The 21,796-nt window shown below is 45.2% G+C and overlaps 1 pseudogene; it reads left to right on the forward strand.

Moving 5' to 3' along the window:
- The first annotated feature begins 6,687 nt into the window (after positions 1–6,687).
- Positions 6,688–21,796, forward strand: part of LOC124046901 — a 40,673-nt pseudogene continuing 25,564 nt past the window's right edge.

Consider the following 21,796-nt stretch of genomic DNA (forward strand, 5'->3'; position numbering starts at 1 on the left):
TCTTTTTAAATGTGAGTCTGAGCAGAAACACCATTGCCGAGAGAGTAGACCAGTTGTCCATCAATCTAAAAGAGCAGCTTGTGAAAAAGGGAAAAGAATTCATTGCATATTCCTTGGCTGTGGATGAGAGCACCGACATTTCTGACATTGCCCAGTTGTCAATTTTCATCCGCGGAGTGGACTCCAGCCTAAGCGTGACAGAGGAGTTTTTGGCTTTACGTCCTATGCATGGCACAACTACGGGGCATGATTTGTATGAAGAGGTGTCAAGATGTGTAAATGAGATGGAGCTGCCTTGGGAAAAACTCGTGGGTTTGACAACCGACGGAGCACCTGCGATGTGTGGACACAGGAGCGGACTGGTGGGGAAGATACGGGAAAAGATGCAAGAGGAAAACGCGACAGGTGAGCTGACAGCTTATCATTGTATCATACACCAGGAAGCGTTGTGCGGTAAAGCCTTGAAAATGGAGCATGTAATGAGCATCATCACGCGCACAGTTAACTTTATCAGAGCCAAAGGTTTGAATCACCGCCAGTTCAAGGCATTTCTGACAGAGTTAGAAACGGAGCATGGTGATTTGCCTTATCACACAGAGGTGCGATGGCTAAGCCAGGGAAAGGTGCTTCAAAGATGTTTCGAGCTTCGTGAGGAGATTTGTCTGTTCTTGGACAGCAAAGGGAAAGACACAACACAACTCCGAGACGAAATGTTTCTGTGTGAAATGGCTTTTCTGTGTGACATTACGAGTCATCTGAATGCAATGAACTTGCAGCTGCAGGGTCGGGATCGTGTCATCTCTGATATGTACAGTACAGTGAAGGCATTTAAAACCAAACTGACTCTGTGGGAGACGCAGATGCGGAAAGAAAATTTGAGCCACTTTCCCAGCTGCCAGACCATGAAAGAGAAGCTCTCTACCAGTGCGTTCCCGAGCGCACAGTTGGCTGATAAAATAGGTATGCTTGCCGCTGACTTTCGACGCCGATTTGCTGACTTTGAAGCACAAAAAAGCAGGTTGGAACTGCTCGGTAACCCATTTGCTGTTGACGTGGAAAGCTCACCACCAAACCTCCAAATGGAGTTGATTGACCTCCAATGCAATGATGCACTGAGGGCAAAATATGCGGCAGTGGGTGCTGCGGAGTTCGCCCGTTTCCTCCCGACACAATGCCCCAGCTGCGCATCCAGGCTGCTCAAACGTTGTCTATGTTTGGCAGCACATACCTGTGTGAACAACTGTTTTCTTTGATGAACTTGAACAAAACATCACACAGAAGTCGACTTACTGCTGAACACCTCCACTCAATTCTGAGGATTTCCTCAGCTCAGAGCCTTACCCCGAACATTGATGAACTTGTGGAAAAGATGGGACACCACCAAGTATCACCCTCAACCTCAAACAAGTGAACATTACTGTGCAATCACATATTTAGAGTTTTTACTCAGTTCAAGTTTAAAAGTTAAAGTTTAATATTTGTTTTCACTGCATGTTACTTCTCCTTAAACAAAGTGTTGTTTTTGATTAATAGATTTTTGCACTTTATTTTATTGTATTTCAATCCAATTATATTTTTAAAATATTTCAGTTGAGTGGATGATAGAAAATTGCTATTATTGTTTTTTTCTTTGAAGTAAATTTAGCCCACTTTTGCTAAAATAGAAAATATAGGCTACTGATGGTGCCTTGAATACCGGTTTCTTTCATTTAATGTTCATGTTATGGGGATTTTTATATAAAGGAAATTTGTCTTTTGTGTCTGTTGAAAATTAAAGATTACTGACAGAGCCATAAGAAAATATTGCTTTATTTATCTGATCATATTGGAATATATTTGTTAGGTTTTCAGTAGGTTCAATTAGGTTCACTAGACTATATGCGTCATTTAAAAAATTTTCAATGAACATTCGAACAGTCCGGCCCTCGGCTTGTAGCTAAATTTTTTATTTGGCCCTCCGTCCATTTGACTTTGACACCCCTGATCTAAACGCTGCCCGTTTCTGCATAATTCAAGCAGGCAATGAGCCCTTCGGGTCTTTTAAAAATAGCTGGTGGGTAACGAAACGAATGCATGATAGTGAGAAGGAGAGATGTTATGCGAAATGTGCTTTTTTTCACTCGATCTGTCCAACGTATCACCTTATCGCCTCTAAAATGTAAATAAAGAGTTTATATAATGTGTCATTACATACCTATTTGAAGGTTTGTTGAATTTGAATCAGGTTTTTATGGCGGTGCTAAAGTGATCTTAGAAGTAAACAGCGGCTTTGAGAATGACTATCGCATGCAATGCGGGTCGCCCCCGTTACCCAGTCACTGTCCATTTCTTGTTTTTAAAGGATGATAAAGTGCTACACCTGGTGGAGAGAGATTGTAAGACAGAAATAGTTGCTTTATGCGTGGGGTAAGTTACGACATGACATGTCAAGATGTAACGGAGAGTCAGTTTTTTCAACTTTTAACCTCAATACTATAGAGCCATTACAATGTCGACCAACGCTTGAATAGAAACAAGTTCACACCCCCAATTTTGACGTCAATACAGTCGCTACAGTCCCTTTAGTTTTCTTTGTAGCCTCGTTTGAATGTTGCGGTTGCGCACATCTGTACGGAATGGGTTGAGTTTACGTTGCGAGATTTGTTGGTGGTTTACCTCGTATTTCTGGAGCCCTTCCCCGTTTTGTGTAAATCTTGAAAGTAGGCCTAGCCTATTCACAATTAAAATGTCAACATCAGGAACGAACAGAACGCAGCATGACAGGCCGATAGTTTGATTGTACCCTTGCCATAACAAAACACAATTTTGCACTAGGCCTACTAATTTAGCACCTTAATAAACCATTGGGCCTACCCGTTGCTGGCTTTTATGAATGCCTATTATCTCTCCCAATCCAAGGACACATTCTGAAAAGTGAGTGCAAGCAGTGTTTGCTGTTTTATTTCATTAAATATCTATAACAATGTGCACATCCCAATTCTGCACCCAATTTACTTTGCTGGAACTCAATGGATAAAACCATGAACTCCCTTTTTAGTTTGTTCTCATGTTGGCAAAGTGACTCCTTTTGCAGCTAGATAAGACTACTTTCCATTTGCACGCCTTAATCTACATCCTGGAAGCATTTGTTGGGCAGAACGGCAGATTTTCCACTTTGCCAGCTCGGGGATTTGAACCATCGACCTTTCAGTTACTGGCCCAACTCTTTTAACTGCCAGGCAAACTGCCGCAGGTCCAAAAACAATGGGATTTTCTTAAACTCTACGGATTAATTTAAGTAGACTCAACAGCATAGAACTATTTCAACACAAAAATTCTGTTTTTCAGAATTGTCAGAGGACAAACAGGTCCCAGGGCTATTGAACTTCCTGACGTTGAACTTCAGTGCTCACTTTTTCAAAATGTATCTATTCAGATTTTGGCTATTTGATAGGATTAAATGCATAGAAATAGAATGATTAGAATGGGCGAATCATTGACTTCAATGGGGCTCCCGTTGTATTAATTTCATTTGCATGCATGTTATCCTATCCAGTGTTGCCAACTCCTCAGTAAGGCATGCCCTAAAAGTCTCTAGAAGTCTCTAAATGACGTAATCACCAAATTTGCATAATTGGCCATGTCAAATCAAATCAAATCAAATGTATTTATATAGCCCTTCGTACATCAGCTGATATCTCAAAGTGCTGTACAGAAACCCAGCCTAAAACCCCAAACAGCAAACAATGCAGGTGTAAAAGCACGGTGGCTAGGAAAAACTCCCTAGAAAGGCCAAAACCTAGGAAGAAACCTAGAGAGGAACCGGGCTATGTGGGGTGGCCAGTCCTCTTCTGGCTGTGCCGGGTAGAGATTATAACAGAACATGACCAAGATGTTCAAATGTTCATAAATGACCAGCATGGTCAAATAATAATAAGGCAGAACAGTTGAAACTGGAGCAGCAGCACAGTCAGGTGGACTGGGGACAGCAAGGAGCCATCATGTCAGGTAGTCCTGGGGCACGGTCCTAGGGCTCAGGTCCTCCGAGAGAGAGAAAGAAAGAGAGAATTAGAAAGAGCATATGTGGGGTGGCCAGTCCTCTTCTGGCTGTGCCGGGTGGAGATTATAACAGAACGTGGCCAAGATGTTCAAATGTTCATAAATGACCAGCATGGTTGAATAATAGTAAGGCAGAACAGTTGAAACTGGAGCAGGAGCATGGCCAGGTGGACTGGGGACAGCAAGGAGTCCTCATGTCAGGTAGTCCTGGGACATGGTCCTAGGGCCCAGGCCAGTTGAAACTGGAGCAGCAGCATGGCCAGGTGGACTGGGGACAGCAAGGAGTCATCATGTCAGGTAGTCCTGGGGCATGGTCCTAGAGCTCAGGTCCTCCGAGAGAGAGAAAGAAAGAGAGAAGGAGAGAATTAGAGAACGCACACTTAGATTCACACAGGACACCTGAATAGGACAGGAGAAGTACTCCAGATAAACAAACTGACCCTAGCCCCCCGACACATAAACTACTGCAGCATAAATACTGGAGGCTGAGACAGGAGGGGTCAGGAGACACTGTGGCCCCATCCGAGGACACCCCCGGACAGGGCCAAACAGGAAGGATATAACCCCACCCACTTTGCCAAAGCACAGCCCCCACACCACTAGAGGTGCATGTAATTGTGATGGATGCTGTAGGAGAGATGAATAATGTCGTGGGAGAGACAAAAAGTCAGTAAAAAAACACCCTAAATATGTTTAGAACTACAAATGAGCAAGCTGCAGAGAGTGGCACACACAGCGAATAAGAACCAGATATTTGAGGCCATACTCCTCCTCCTTCAGCACTTTATGGACCCCATTGTTAATCCCCGTCATAAGAGGCATTGTCAGTCCCTATCCCCAGGAGTTTCTCTTTTTTAAGATAACACTTCTCGAGGAAAGCCACAACAGCATGGGCTATAGATTGGCATATCCTCCCTCCAACTCAACAAGCCCCAGAAATGTTGATACAACTGTCTGCTTGGTGTCACCAAAGTTCCTTATCACAACCCCCAGGTACTTAGAAACACTTACGTCTGTGGACTCATCGAGGAGGAGGCTGAAACGCTGGTCACCCACGTCTGCGACCAACTTTTTCAGAAAGTATGGTGCTAGAACACCATTAATCATTTCTGTGCACTTTGTCCTGTGCATTTTGAAATGGGTAGCAGCAGTGGAGTCTGAGAAAGCAGCTCTACATGCTTCTCCAATGTGATCACATGCCAGCATGGAACAGTGCTCAGCGATAGCTAATGCCATGGGTGGCCTCAGCCTTTTTTGCAGAGTCAATTTTTTAACCATAAACGGCAGCTTGTTTTGGGTGGAACTGTTTTTAGGCTTTGCCTTTTGAGTATGTTTTTGAGTTGTCATGTGTTTTTTTACATCACTAAGTTTGGTGTAGAAATCAACCTTACAATACAGGCAGTATGCCCATGTATCATCTCCAATAAACGGCTTCAACCCACCTATGAATTCAAGGTTTGATTCCCACTCCTTTCTGTATTTTTGAGTGTACAGTTTAGACTGAGACATGATGAGTTAGCCAGCTAGATGTTTAGCTTATGTCACAGAGAGGCACACACACAGTGGACAAGGCAAGTGACTGAGGCTGTGTGAGTCAAATGCAGTGATTTATTTTGGGCAGTGATTTATTTTAGACAAAGAACATTTTACATTCGCATCCCGCCCGGAATGTAAGCCAGGGCGGGATCAGCCAGCAGCGGCTTCACGCATGCACGATTCATTTGCAGTCTGGACTCGGAGGTGTGAACATCTCCTGCTCTGACTGCAGCTGGGAAGGACTGCTGCACGAGGACTGGGCCGCCTGTGAGTGCTTTGGGACGGGTTGGGGCCCACGGCAGCACCCGCTGCTCGTTGAGAAGAGTAAGAACGATACGTGCTTTCATGTCAGAGTCGACAAAAGTCTCCAATAACACCAGAAAAAGTCACTAGATCTGTCGCTAGTCGATTTTTTGAAAATGTGTTGCTAGAGGGGTCTGAATACTCGCTAAATATAGCGAAAAAGTCACTAAGTTGGCAACACTGATCCTATCTGATAGATGAAAAACTGAGCACAGGTAATTATCACCAGCTGCAGCCATGCGTGTGACCTGAATTGCACACCTATGATCAAATAGTACAACTGTATGCCAAGAGGTGGCAGCCTGCACATAGTTGAAAAGATAACAAATGGAATTGAATTGATGTTGTCATCTTTATAGTGCTTTTTTAAATTTTCACATTTGCAATATAGAAGGTAGACAGCAGAGGACAATGTTCCTGAATAACCCCTGAAGAAAGTCTGATAGTTATAGCTACAGCCAGGGTTTTTCCTGGTCAGGTCACATGGTTAGGAAAACCTTTTGCCATTATGTTTTCTAACACTAACAGCACAATGGGAAAACTCATGTCCGAATGTAATGGGCGGAGTCGGAAAGTTGGCTGTTAGAAGTGTTACAATGTACATTTCCTTTTAATCCGTCTGTCTGCATATTTCAAGACAGGACATATGAGGGTGCAGTGAGATACCCGATGGGTTGGATACTTTTCTCATCAATCATATTGAAAAAATGTTAAACTTAGCTGGAAATCAACCAATCCTCCATCGTTAACACAATGGAATGGTCAAATGCTTTATTATCGGAATGTGCGTGGGCGGAGGGGGGAAACTAAATGGTGCAGTTTGAGGCTATGTGGCGTAAAGAGATGCGGGCCCTGGAGATGTGAGGCAGAGGTGATGTTGTGGATGTTTGTGTGCATCTGTATGTTGCCTTTTGCATATGTATGTTTTATATTGTAAAAAAGACTAAACAAAAGGAAAACTACAGCCCTCCATAAAAAAATATACTACAGTGACCTACACTGACAGCAGGAATGTCTGTAGCCAAACAAGGAATTTATTAGGCTGAGATCTATTTAGCCTGAGAACTTTTTCCAAATCACTTGAAAAATCATGTTCTCTCCACCACCAATTGTCTTTTGACAGCACCCTTTGTCCCACAAATATTTCAACACAAACACCTCAGAAAGTAAATAGATTTTAACAAGCAGTCAACCCAGGGAATACATTTTCATAGCCCCCTTTGTAGCTGGTCTCTCTTAGCTCCCACATAAATTTTAATGAGTGTGTTTCGTTGTAGACTGACTGCACTCAGCATTGGCGGAATACAAAGTGAAAACGTAGTGAATTGGCACATTGCAATGTAGTGGTGTGATATGACTGACGTGTTGTTCGAATTGTTCTTTAGTAATACCTTTGGAATAAAACAACACATACATCTGACAGTGTATTATTATTTCTCCATTTGAAACATATTGTGAGTGATGACTTTACACATGAGGAAGGATTGTGCAGCTGGAGAAGTTTGAACCGAATCAACTATGGGACTTCTGGAAACAAAGACTTGAGATGTGATATGAACTGACGAACGGTATGCAAAGGCCTATATCTCAGCCGTTATTTATTTAACAGGTTGTGATTTTGGTATATTCCTATATGTCATCACCATATTGCCATTCAGTGAAATTGTAACGAGTGCGCTGAGAGTTGGGAAGAAAGTACACGGAGTGAGTGTTTTAATAAATAAACAAAACAATGAACACGAAACACAAACAACGCACCAACATGAAACATAGTCAATAACACCTGAGGAAAGAACCAAGGGGAGTGGCAGATATAGGGAAGATAATCAAGGAGGTGATGGAGTCCAGGTGAGTGTCATGAGACAGAGTCAATAACACCTGAGGAAAGAACCAAGGGGAGGGACAGATATAGGGAAGATAGTCAAGGAGGTGATGGAGTCCAGGTGAGTGTCATGAGACAGAGTCAATAACACCTGAGGAAAGAACCAAGGGGAGGGACAGATATAGGGAAGATAATCAAGGAGGTGATGGAGTCCAGGTGAGTGTCATGAGACAGAGTCAATAACACCTGAGGAAAGTACCAAGGGGAGTGGCAGATATAGGGAAGATAATCAAGGAGGTGATGGAGTCCAGGTGAGTGTCATGAGGCGCTGGTGTGCGAGACGATGGTGACAGGTGTGCGAGATAATCAGCAGCCTGATGACCTAGAGGCCGGAGAGGGAGTATACCTGACAGAAATGTTGACGGTATATGAGTGGTGAAAAGTCCATTTGCTTGGTGATCTACATACGTGTAAGTGATATCCTCACTGTGCAGCTCACTCAATGATGCACAATGTCACTGTGGTTATATGGTGTATTTGGAAAGTATTCAGACCCCTTTACTTTTTCCACATCTTGTTACATTACAGCCTTATTCTAAATGGAATACATTTTTTTAATACACACAATACCAAAATAAACAACTGAAATATTACATTTACATAAGTATTCAGACCATTTACTCAGTACTTTGTCGCACCTTTGGCAGCGATTACAGCCTCCAGTCTTCTTGGGTATGATGCTACAAGCATGGCACACCTGTATTTGGGGAGTTTCTCCCAATATTCTCTGCAGATCCTCTCAAGCACTGTCAGTTTGGATGGGGAGCATTGCTGCACATTTATTTTCAGGTCTCTCCAGAAATGTTCGATTGGGTCCAAGTCCGGGCTCTGACTGGGCCACTCAAAGGACATTCAGAGACTTGTCCCGAAGCCACTCCCCTGCGTTGTCTTGGCTGTGTGCTTAGGGTCGTTGTCCTGTTGGAAGGTGAACCTTCATCCCAGTCTGAGGTCCTGAGTGGTTTGGAGCAGATTTTCAAGGATCTGTAATTTGCTACTCATATTTCCCTCGATCCTGACTAGTCTCCCAGTTCCTGCCGCTGAAAAACATCCCCCACAGCATGATGCTGCCACCACCATGCTTCACCGTAGGGATGGTGCCAGTTTTCCTCCAGATGTGACGCTTGACATTCAGGCAAAAGAGTTCAAATTGGTTTCATCACACCAGAGAATCTTGTTTTTCATGGTCTGAAAGTCCTTTAGGTGCCTTTTGGCAAACTCCAAGCGGGCTTTCCTATGCCTTTTACTGAGGAGTTACATCCGTCTGGCCACTCTACCATAAAGACCTGATTGGTGGAGTGCTGCAGAGCTGGTTGTCCTTCTGGAAGGTTCTCCCATCTCCACAGAGGAACTCTGGAGCTCTGTCAGAGTGACCATCGGGTTCTTGGTCATTTCCCTGACCAAGGTGTCATGTTTGTCATTTATTATCATGTCTTGTCCCTGTGCTCCCCATTCTATTCGTTTCCCTCTGCTGGTCTTATTTGGTTCTTTCCCTCTTTCTATCCCTCTCTCTCCCCCTCCCTCTCTCACTCTCTCGCTCTCTCTTCTCTCTATCGTTCTGTTCCTGCTCCCAGCTGTTCCTATTCCCCTAATCATCATTTAGTCTTCCCACACCTGTTCCCGATCCTTTCCCCTGATTAGAGTCCCTATTTATTCCTTTGTGTTCCGTTCCTGTCCCGTCGGTTCCTTGTTTAGTATTCACCATGCTGTGATTGTGTTTCGCCCTGTCCTGTCGTGTTTTTTGCCTTCATCAGATGCTGCGTGTGAGCAGGTGTCTCTGTCTACTACGGCCTGCGCCTACCCGAAGCGACCTGCAGTCTGTGGCCGCTTCTCTTGTTATTCCCCTCTACAGACTAGAGGATTTCTGTTATTCCCTGTTTGGACTTGAATAAACTCTGTTTCTGTTAAGTCGCTTTTGGGTCCTCTATCACCTGCATGACAGAAGGAACCGACCAAGGAATGGACCCAGCGACTTCAGACGCTCGTTACACTGCCGTCGAGATCCAAGGAGCCATGCTCGGCAGACACGAGCAGGAATTGTCTGCTGCTCGCCATGCCGTGGAGAACCTGGCCGCTCAGGTTTCCGACCTCTCTGGACAGTTCCAGAGTCTACGTCTCGTGCCACCTGTTACTTCCTGGCCTGCCGAGCCTCCAGAACCTAGGGTTAATAACCCACCTTGCTACTCCGGGCAGCCCACTGAGTGCCGCTCCTTTCTCACGCAGTGTGAGATTGTGTTCTCTCTCCAACCCAACACATACTCTAGAGAGAGAGCTCGGGTTGCTTACGTCATTTCACTCCTTACTGGCCGGGCTCGAGAATGGGGCACAGCTATCTGGGAGGCAAGGGCTGATTGCTCTAACAAGTTCCAGAACTTTAAAGAGGAGATGATTCGGGTTTTTGACCGTTCAGTTTTTGGTAGGGAGGCTTCTAGGGCCCTGGCTTCCTTATGCCAAGGTGAACGGTCCATAACGGATTATTCTATTGAGTTTCGCACTCTTGCTGCCTCTAGTGAGTGGAACGAGCCGGCGCTGCTCGCTCGTTTTCTGGAGGGACTCCACGCAGTGGTTAAGGATGAGATTCTCTCCCGGGAGGTTCCATCAGATGTGGACTCTTTGATTGCTCTCGCCATCCGCATAGAACGACGGGTAGATCTTCGTCACCGGGCTCGTGGAAGAGAGCTCGCATCAACGGTGTTTCCCTGCTCCGCATCGCAACCATCTCCCTCCTCTGGCTTTGAGACTGAGCCCATGCAGCTGGGAGGGATTCGCATCTCGACTAAGGAGAGGGAACGGAGGATCACCAACCGCCTGTGCCTCTATTGCGGAGTTGCTGGACATTTTGTTAATTCATGTCCAGTAAGAGGCCAGAGCCCATCAGTAAGCGGAGGGCTACTGGTGAGCGCTACTACTCAGGTCCCTTCATCTAGATCTTGTACTACTATGTCGGTCCATCTACGCTGGACCGGTTCGGGTGCTACATGCAGTGCCTTGATTGACTCTGGGGCTGAGGGTTGTTTCATGGACGAAGCATGGGTTCGGAAACATAACATTCCTTTCAGACCGTTAGACAAGCCTACGCCCATGTTTGCCTTAGATGGTAGTCATCTTCCCAGTATCAAATTTGAGACACTACCTTTAACTCTCACAGTATCTGGTAACCACAGTGAGACTATTTCTTTTTGATTTTCCGTTCACCGTTTACACCTGTTGTTTTGGGTCATCCCTGGCTAGTATGTCATAATCCTTCTATTAATTGGTCTAGTAATTCTATCCTATCCTGGAACGTTTCTTGTCATGTGAAGTGTTTAATGTCTGCCATCCCTCCCGTTTCTTCTGTCCCTACTTCTCAGGAGGAACCTGGCGATTTGACAGGAGTGCCGGAGGAATATCATGATCTGCGCACGGTCTTCAGTCGGTCCCGAGCCAACTCCCTTCCTCCTCACCGGTCGTATGATTGTAGTATTGATCTCCTTCCGGGGACCACTCCTCCTCGAGGTAGACTATACTCTCTGTCGGCTCCCGAACGTAAGGCTCTCGAGGATTATTTGTCTGTGTCTCTTGACGCCGGTACCATAGTGCCTTCTTCTTCTCCGGCCGGGGCGGGGTTCTTTTTGTTAAGAAGAAGGACGGTACTCTGCGCCCCTGCGTGGATTATCGAGGGCTGAATGACATAACGGTTAAGAATCGTTATCCGCTTCCCCTTATGTCATCAGCCTTCGAGATTCTGCAGGGAGCCAGGTGCTTTACTAAGTTGGACCTTCGTAACGCTTACCATCTCGTGCGCATCAGAGAGGGGGACGAGTGGAAAACTGCGTTTAACACTCCGTTAGGGCATTTTGAGTACCGGGTTCTGCCGTTCGGTCTCGCCAATGCGCCAGCTGTTTTTCAGGCATTAGTTAATGATGTTCTGAGAGACATGCTGAACATCTTTGTTTTTGTCTATCTTGACAATATCCTGATTTTTTCTCCGTCACTCGAGATTCATGTTCAGCACGTTCGACGTGTTCTACAGCGCCTTTTAGAGAATTGTCTCTACGTAAAGGCTGAGAAGTGCTCTTTTCATGTCTCCTCCGTTACTTTTCTCGGTTCCGTTATTTCCGCTGAAGGCATTCAGATGGATTCCGCTAAGGTCCAAGCTGTCAGTGATTGGCCCGTTCCAAGGTCACGTGTCGAGTTGCAGCGCTTTTTAGGTTTCGCTAATTTCTATCGGCGTTTCATTCGTAATTTCGGTCAAGTTGCTGCCCCTCTCACAGCTCTTACTTCTGTCAAGACGTGTTTTAAGTGGTCCGGTTCCGCCCAGGGAGCTTTTGATCTTCTTAAAGAACGTTTTACGTCCGCTCCTATCCTCGTTACTCCTGACGTCACTAGACAATTCATTGTCGAGGTTGACGCTTCAGAGGTAGGCGTGGGAGCCATTCTATCCCAGCGCTTCCAGTCTGACGATAAGGTTCATCCTTGCGCTTATTTTTCTCATCGCCTGTCGCCATCTGAGCGCAACTATGATGTGGGTAACCGTGAACTGCTCGCCATCCGCTTAGCCCTAGGCGAATGGCGACAGTGGTTGGAGGGGGCGACCGTTCCTTTTGTCGTTTGGACAGACCATAAGAACCTTGAGTACATCCGTTCTGCCAAACGACTTAATGCCCGTCAAGCTCGTTGGGCGTTGTTTTTCGCTCGTTTCGAGTTTGTGATTTCTTACCGTCCGGGTAGCAAGAACACCAAGCCTGATGCCTTATCCCGTCTGTTTAGTTCTTCTGTGGCTTCTACTGATCCCGAGGGATTCTTCCTTATGGGCGTGTTGTCGGGTTAACAGTCTGGGGAATTGAAAGACAGGTTAAGCAAGCACTCACGCACACTGCGTCGCCGCGCGCTTGTCCTAGTAACCTCCTTTTCGTTCCTGTTTCCACTCGTCTGGCTGTTCTTCAGTGGGCTCACTCTGCCAAGTTAGCTGGTCATCCCGGTGTTCGAGGCACTCTTGCGTCTATTCGCCAGCGCTTTTGGTGGCCGACTCAGGAGCGTGACACGCGCCGTTTCGTGGCTGCTTGTTCGGACTGCGCGCAGACTAAGTCGGGTAACTCTCCTCCTGCCGGTCGTCTCAGACCGCTCCCCATTCCTTCTCGACCATGGTCTCACATCGCCTTAGACTTCATTACCGGTCTGCCTTTGTCTGCGGGGAAGACTGTGATTCTTACGGTTGTCGATAGGTTCTCTAAGGCGGCACATTTCATTCCCTCGCTAAACTTCCTTCCGCTAAGGAGACGGCACAAATCATTATTGAGAATGTATTCAGAATTCATGGCCTTCCGTTAGACGCCGTTTCAGACAGAGGCCCGCAATTCACGTCACAGTTTTGGAGGGAGTTCTGTCGTTTGATTGGTGCGTCCGTCAGTCTCTCTTCCGGGTTTCATCCCCAGTCTAACGGTCAAGCAGAGAGGGCCAATCAGACGATTGGTCGCATACTACGCAGCCTTTCTTTCAGAAACCCTGCGTCTTGGGCAGAACAGCTCCCCTGGGCAGAATACGCTCACAATTCGCTTCCTTCGTCTGCTACCGGGTTATCTCCGTTTCAGAGTAGTCTGGGTTACCAGCCTCCTCTGTTCTCATCCCAGCTTGCCGAGTCCAGCGTTCCCTCCGCTCAAGCGTTTGTCCAACGTTGTGAGCGCACCTGGAGGAGGGTGAGGTCTGCACTTTGCCGTTACAGGGCACAGACGGTGAGAGCCGCCAATAAACGCAGGATTAAGAGTCCAAGGTATTGTTGCGGCCAGAGAGTGTGGCTTTCCACTCGCAACCTTCCTCTTACGACAGCTTCTCGTAAGTTGACTCCGCGGTTCATTGGTCCGTTCCGTGTCTCCCAGGTCGTCAATCCTGTCGCTGTGCGACTGCTTCTTCCGCGACATCTTCGTCGCGTCCATCCTGTCTTCCATGTCTCCTGTGTTAAGCCCTTTCTTCGCACCCCGTTCGTCTTCCCCCCCTCCCGTCCTTGTCGAGAGCGCACCTATTTACAAGGTACATAAGATCATGGACATGCGTTCTCGGGGACGGGGTCACCAATACTTAGTGGATTGGGAGGGTTACGGTCCTGAGGAGAGGAGTTGGGTTCCGTCTCGGGACGTGCTGGACCGTTCACTCATCGATGATTTCCTCCGTTGCCGCCAGGATTCCGCCTCGAGTGCGCCAGGAGGCGCTCGGTGAGTGGGGGGTACTGTCATGTTTGTCATTTATTATCATGTCTTGTCCCTGTGCTCCCCATTCTATTCGTTTCCCTCTGCTGGTCTTATTTGGTTCTTTCCCTCTTTCTATCCCTCTCTCTCCCCTCCCTCTCTCACTCTCTCGCTCTCTCTTCTCTCTATCGTTCCGTTCCTGCTCCCAGCTGTTCCTATTCCCTAATCATCATTTAGTCTTCCCACACCTGTTCCCGATCCTTTCCCCTGATTAGAGTCCCTATTTATTCCTTTGTGTTCCGTTCCTGTCCCGTCGGTTCCTTGTTTAGTATTCACCATGCTGTGATTGTGTTTCGCCCTGTCCTGTCGTGTTTTTTGCCTTCATCAGATGCTGCGTGTGAGCAGGTGTCTCTGTCTACTACGGCCTGCGCCTACCCGAAGCGACCTGCAGTCTGTGGCCGCTTCTCTTGTTATTCCCCTCTACAGACTAGAGGATTTCTGTTATTCCCTGTTTGGACTTGAATAAACTCTGTTTCTGTTAAGTCGCTTTTGGGTCCTCTATCACCTGCATGACACAAGGACCTTCTCCCCCATTTGCTCAGTTTGGCTGTGCAGCCAGCTCTAGTAAAAGTCTGGGTGGTTCCAAACTTCTTCCATTTGAGAATGATGGAGGCCGCTGTGTTCTTGGGAAACTTCAATGCTGCAGACATTTTTTGGTACCCTTCCCCAGATCTGTGCCTCGACACAATCCTGTCTCGGAGCTCTACGGACAATTGCTTCAACCTAATGCTTTGGTTTTTGCTCTGACATGCACTGCTAACCTTATATAGAAAGATATGTGCCTTTCCAAATCATGGAAACAGGATGCACCTGAGCTCAATTTCGAGTCTCATAGCAAAGGGTCTGAAAAACCTGTTTTCGCACACACACACACACTCACACTCACACTCACACTCACACTCACAAAGACAGATAACAGGACTTAAATGACCCATTTACATTTACATTTAAGTCATTTAGCAGACGCTCTTATCCAGAGCGACTTACCTCTGTTTGTTTTCTGAGTGTCCCTGATATGATGGAAACACACACACACAGATATGTAAACACTCACACAGCCACCCACAACCCCCCATTCTTATGTAGACACACATCACCAATGTCACCTGACACACATACACACACTGCAGTAGACAGTACTGCGTTATAACAAGTTTGTTTTTTACAGGGGACAGTGTAAATTTCCTTTATCAGGTATCTGCTTGGGAACATAATAGCAAACCTCGCCCGCTTTGCATCTTGACACTTAGTGTCCAGTGTCCCAGCCTGCCCAGCAAACCCTAGCCACTGGCTCTCTGTGCCTCTTTACTCACTGTAGAAACAAAATGGAGGTCACCAAAATGTCATTAACAAGTAATCCCAATCCGACACTTACATCTCAATTGAGCATGACTCTCAGGGGCACTTATTATTTATTTTACAAACAGAGGAGATATGTTTTTTGTGTCAGTGTGTATGTCGTTATGTGTGTGTGTGCATTTCTGCACGTTATGGGTATGTGTTTGCCTCAGGTATGCAAATGTGTGTGCATGCTGTGTGCAAATACATCGGTGTGTGTATACTGTAAGTGTGCGCGCCTCATTGTTGACGACAAGGCAGCTCATTTAAAACACAACATGAGAGTGAGGAGGTGGACTGAACTCTTCACTTCAACCTCTCACACTGAACCTGTCCTTCACTTATTCAAGAGCTGCTATCAAATAAGAGGAAGTCCAGGGAGCCTGGTTTAAACTGCTCTGAATGAAAGGAGCAGGAAACCCAATTGGCCAAGCAAACACCATTAAATCTTGTATCCCACCCTAGGTCAAACAACAAACTGATTATAAAACATTGGGTTTTTGTTGTGATTCCGGCGTGAGAATACATGCTGGTCCTGAACCACGATGTTCCGGAAACACGTCTCATAGTGTTCACCAGATGTTAGTGGAACGTTATCCTAATCTCATGTTGAACATACCAGAATGTTTATCATGACTAAAGGCTGCAAGGCAGCACTTTGTATAGGCTACAAATGATTGTAGTAAAGGAAATTGTAGGTAAGGTTCGATATTTTATCCAACATGTTTCCCAGAGTTGGAGAAGTTTGTGTCCTGTCTCTCCCGTCTTGGAGGGAGATGGACAGACGGATGGAAAAGGGGGTGGGGGGATGCTGCATTCCAGAGAGAAAGAGGGGTAGAGAGAGGGAGACAGAGAGAAAAGAGAGACACACTCTTATCTACTGTTTGAGCAGAGGTGCAGTGTTTCCTGTAGTCTGTCAATACAGTCAACCAACAGGCAAACAGACGCCATCTGTATGCATTGTGGTGAATGACAGAGAGGCACTAAAGTTACAGTGCCTTCAGAAAGTATTCTTGACTTTTTGGTGGTGTTACCGCCTGAATTCTTTTTTTGTCAATGACATTGAAAATCCCTTTGAGCATGTTGAAGTTATTAATTACACTTTGAATGGTGTATCAATACACCCAGTAAAAACAAAGATACAGGCTTTATTCCTAACTCAGTTGCCGGAGAGGAAGGAAACCTCTCAGGGATTTCACCATGAGTGACTTTAAAATAGTTACAGAGTTATAATGGCTGTGATAGGAGAAAACTGCAGATGGATCAACAACATTGTAGTTACTACAACTTAATTAGATAACTAGCAAGTTAAACTTAGCAAGTCTTAACGCAGAATTATTACATTTTCATGCAGAAAAAAATATGAAATGCCTAAGAAATCTCTTGCTGCGTTTTGTAAACGCAGATCAAAAAGGCTTCTTATTGTAATTTCTGTGCAGTATCAAACTTTGTGCTTCATTTGCACTTCTCCACTCAGATGAGAATTCACAAACGGGCCATTCTATCAGCAGACAGTGCTTTGACTCCTGTGTAGCTTTTTTCTCCAGTACGTTTTTGTCTATGTAGGCAGCCAGCCTACTATTTGTTGGTAAAATTCAAGATGAACTTTAAGCAAAAGATAAGGAAATGAAGCTGACTACATTCTGTCTATGATAAACATTATGGCCATGCATTGTTATTTTGCAATAAATACAGTGCTTTTGTGATCTCATTTACTGTGGCTGCCAACCAAATAGCATTGCACTTCTGTTGTCATTTGATGAAAACAAATGTGTGGCAAATGTGTGGCAAATGTGTGGCACTGATGTATTTTCTGTGAAGAAAAACAAGTTGCACGTCCCTGATCACGCTATTCAACCAAAAAAACACAGTTGACTTTCAATATAAAACACAACCCCTGTCAATACATACAGTGGGGCAAAAAAGTATTTAGTCAGCCAACAATTGTGCAAGTTCTCCCACTTAAAAAGATGAGAGTCCTGTCATTTTCATCATAGGTACTTCAACTATGACAGACAAAATGAGGGAAAAAAATCCAGAAAATCACATTGTAGGATTTTTTAATGAATTTATTTGCAAATTATGGTGGAAAATAAGTATTTGGTCAATAACAAACGTTTATCTCAATACTTTGTTATATACCCTTTGTTGGCAATGACAGAGGTCAAACGTTTTCTGTAAGTCTTCTCAAGGTTTTCACACACTGTTGCTGGTATTTGGCCCATTCCTCCATGCAGATCTCCTCTAGAGCAATGATGTTTTGGGGCTGTTGCTGGGCAACACAGACTTTCAACTCCCTCCAAAGATTTTCTATGGGGTTGCGATCTGGAGACTGGCTAGGCCACTCCAGGACCTTGAAATGCTTCTTACGAAGCCACTCCTTTTTAGCCCAGGCGGTGTGTTTGGGATCATTGTCATGCTGAAAGTCCCAGCCACGTTTCATCTTCAATGCCCTTGCTGATGGAAGGAGGTTTTCACTCAAAATCTCATGATAAATGGCCCCATTCCTTCTTACCTTTACACGGATTACTCGTCGCATGATGTTCCCCCCCCCCCCATGCTTCACAGTAGGTATGGTGTTCTTTGGCGTTCTTTGGATGCAACTCAGCATTCTTTGTCCTCCAAACATGACGAGTTGAGTTTTTACCAAAAAGTTATATTTTGGTTTTATCTGACCATATGACATTCTCCCAATCTTCTTCTGGATCATCCAAATGCTCTCTAGCAAACTTCAGACGGGCCTGGACATGTACTGGCTTAAGCAGGGGGACACGTCTGGCACTGCAGTATTTGAGTCCCCTCATTTTGTCTGTCATAGTTGAAGTGTACCTATGATGAAAATTACAGGCCTCTCTCATCTTTTTTAAGTGGGAGAACTTGCACAATTGGTGGCTGACTAAATACTTGCCCCACTGTAAATGTTGACTCGTGCTTGTAGACTAGTTGAACACCAATGCCAACCTCTTTTTCATGTTAGCAAATGGTCTATGGCTCTTTTATACAGTACACTTTAAGTTTTTGTTGTCATAGGCTACTTAGCAAAAACTTCCATTCATGGACAACAATGAACCAGCTAAGTTAGAGAGCTAGCTAGTTAACGTGAACCTACGAGCCTAACTTCCATTCATGGGCAACAATGAACCAGCTAAGTTAGCTAGCTAAGTAATGTGAACCTACTAGCCTAACTTCCATTCATGGGCAACAATGAACCAGCTAACTTAGCTAGCTATTTAATGTGAACCTACTCGGCTACATTGAACTTCAAACCTCTCAGGCCAGTGGCACAATATATTAATTTATTGTTAGATCATGGGCTTTTCCTCAGAATTATACAGAGAAGTTTAAATCCCCATCTCCATCTATGGCTTAGGAAAGTGCCAATTTAGCAAGCTAGCTAGTACAGGATATCAACACAAGCAGACCAGAAACAGACACGTTTTTCTGAAAATGAAGTAAAGGAAGTGATTTGGCTTCAGACCAAACTGGCCTCTCTTGGGGGGCGTTTTGCTGCACCAGGACAACCCACAGTTGAGCTCAGCTCAATGCTGATTGGCTAATTATTTAAGTGTGTTATCAAGGGAGGCCAAATGCTTGCTGGCAGTGACCTACTTGGTGTGTGAACTGCTGACTGCTCATAACTTACAGATGGTTGTTGACACATCAACCAGGATCAAGAGGCAGGGACATGTGTGACTTGTTTTGGTAATCAGTGGTTGTATTGCAAGGGGAGTTGTTTCACCTCTCTTAGGCAATCAGCTATTAGTACAGGGACTTGTGCTTTCCTGCTCTGCAATTATCAATTATTGTTAGTTCTTCAGTCTCCCCTGGGCGGTTGTGTCAATGGCAGTTTTGTCAGAGAACTAAGATGGTTCTGGGGAGCTGTTTTAAGGAAGGAAAGAGAGGAAAGGTCCACACCACACTCTCACTTGAGTATCTTAACTAGTTATTTTAGATCTATCTCATTTTGCTCTCTTGTCAACTGTGTGTGTGTTTTCTATCCCACTTCGCTCCTCTCCCTGGAGGCTTTACAGACGCTCCCCACCCCTTGCCTGCAACCCATCTAATTTAGTGTAACCTGCGTGCCCAATTCCGTGTCTCTGGCAGCATTTGGAACTGCCGATCTGCGGTCAAGAACGCAGCTTTCATCTCAGTCTATGCTGCCCTTCAGTCCCTTGAGTGTTTTGCCCTGATGGAGACGGATCACCCCAGGGAACACTGCTACTCCAGCTGCTCTTTCATCCGACTGTTTTCTCTCATAGTCTGACAGCATCAGGTCGTCTCGGTGGTGACACTGTCCATCTCCTCATTTGAATTCCATGCTGTCACTTGTCCACTCAAGCTTAACATTATCTATTGCCCACCAGGTGCCCTTGGAGTGTTCCCCAATGAGCTTGACACCTTGATAACCTTATTTACTGATGATGGCACACCGCTCTTTGTACTTCGTGACTTAACTTCCTGACATCTGCCTTCCCAACTCTCTTGCCTCTTTTGACCTCACACTTTCCCAATCCCCTCCAACTCACAAGGCTCATACACTTGACCTAATCTTTACTAGAGGCTGCGCACATACTAATCTCACTGTACCCCCCCCCCCCCAGGTCTCTGATCACTACTTTGTTTTCCTTTCCTGTCTTCCTCCAACCCCAACCACTCAGCCCCTACCCAGGTGTTAATGCGCCATCACAATCTTCGCTCGCTCTCTCCCACTACTCTCATCTTATCATATCTCTCTTCAGCTAAATCCTTTTCCCTCTTGTCTCCTGATTCTGTCTCTTCAACCATATTCTCCTCCGTTTCCGCATCCTATGACTCGCACTGTCCCCTTTCCTCCCGGCGGCTTGGCCCTCCCTTCCTGCTCAGTGGCTGAGTGACTAGTTGTGAGCTTACAGAACAGAGCTGCGGGCAGCTGAGTGAAAATGGAGGTGAACTAAACTTTTGGAGTACCCATCTTCCTTGTAGCAGTCACAATGTTATTTGTCATCCCATATGACTGCCTGTCTTGACTGGAGTAACATAGATAAGCTAGCCAGTTATAGCTAGCTAGGGTAATTGAGACTACATGCTACACTTTCTCCCCAACCCCATTCAGATAGAACAGCCTAACTGTTAGTTGTCTGTTTTAGCCTACTCCTTCTCATTTTGTTAACTTTTTTAAATTCTGTAATTTTATTCCATCTTGCATTGCATTAGTAAACTCTCACTGCACTTGCTACACATTTAGCCTATTTGTTGCTTTGATTGGCCTACATAAACAACAAGCTACACACATGAAGGCTGCAGGCTGCCGGTCTTTCTATGGGGTGCACTGCAGAAGTTAGTTTTATTAAATAAGTCATTTGAAATGTCATGGTATATCCTTGTATGTAACAATGAATAAAACATTTTCAGTATTCAAGTAGGCCTACTGTATATACTCACACATGTATTAAAATATTAACATTGGCTATTCTACAGTACAACAACTTAATTGTCCAGTCAAACCAACCCAGTTAGTAAGGGAGGCTGTGTTAATTATGAGAATAATGATGATCATGTTAGGGTCAAATATCCAACATGAGTAGGCACTCCTGGGTTAGCTTCTGTTTTGGAAGTGTCTTTGTTACCGAACATTATGACATTTTATTGTATGGCAGAATCCCACTAGCGATTACTGATGATATCAACCACCGTGTAGACAATGTCAACCTTTTCTAACTCTCCTTCTGTCTCAGACCCAGACATCCACTACTGGCCTCTGGATGAGCACTTCGATGTCCACCTGCAGGCGCTGTTCTTGATGCTGAATGATGAGGTCTTTTGAGATCCTTGAGCTGGCCATCTGCACCATCGGACGCCACCTTTGTCATACCCTTCCTGCGCAAGATGCTTATCCAGGTAATGTAAACTTGTCTTGTTTTATTTGAGTAATTGATCCCATTCACCAGGTTAGTTGACTGAGAACTCATTTTAATTGACAAAAAACAACTTTTATCTGTAGGTATTTTGTGTATTTCTGTGCAAGATGTATCAAAAAGATTCTTCAGAAGAAACCAACAGGTTTTGATCTATTTTAGGTGTAGTTCTGTGTGTAGTACCCAAGATGCTTTTGCTTCCTGAGTGTCAGTGCTGGACCAGCCACTTCAATAACACACCAGCAGATGGCCAAGTTAATGTTTCACAATGTGGCTTGAATTACAAATATCAGACTGTTGAACTATTCTAAACTATGCTTTGGGATTCTACGTTTTGACAGGAATAGGAGTGACTCTTCGCTCACAAAAACCTTGATATATTAGCTAAATTAAAAATAAAAGCGTTGATCAGAATGGCTGCTAAACGATGGTGTGTGCTTCTGCCTGTTCCAGATCCCGACTGAGCTGGAGCACAGTGGCGTGGACAGGAACAAGGAGCAGAGCGCTCCCATTCTCCGTCACCTGGTCTCCAACGCCCCTACATGGAGCCCATTCTAAAAGGTACATACTGTACCGTCATCAGCACT

Source organism: Oncorhynchus gorbuscha, linkage group LG10 (genome assembly GCF_021184085.1).
Source record: "Oncorhynchus gorbuscha isolate QuinsamMale2020 ecotype Even-year linkage group LG10, OgorEven_v1.0, whole genome shotgun sequence".
NCBI lineage: Eukaryota > Metazoa > Chordata > Actinopteri > Salmoniformes > Salmonidae > Oncorhynchus > Oncorhynchus gorbuscha.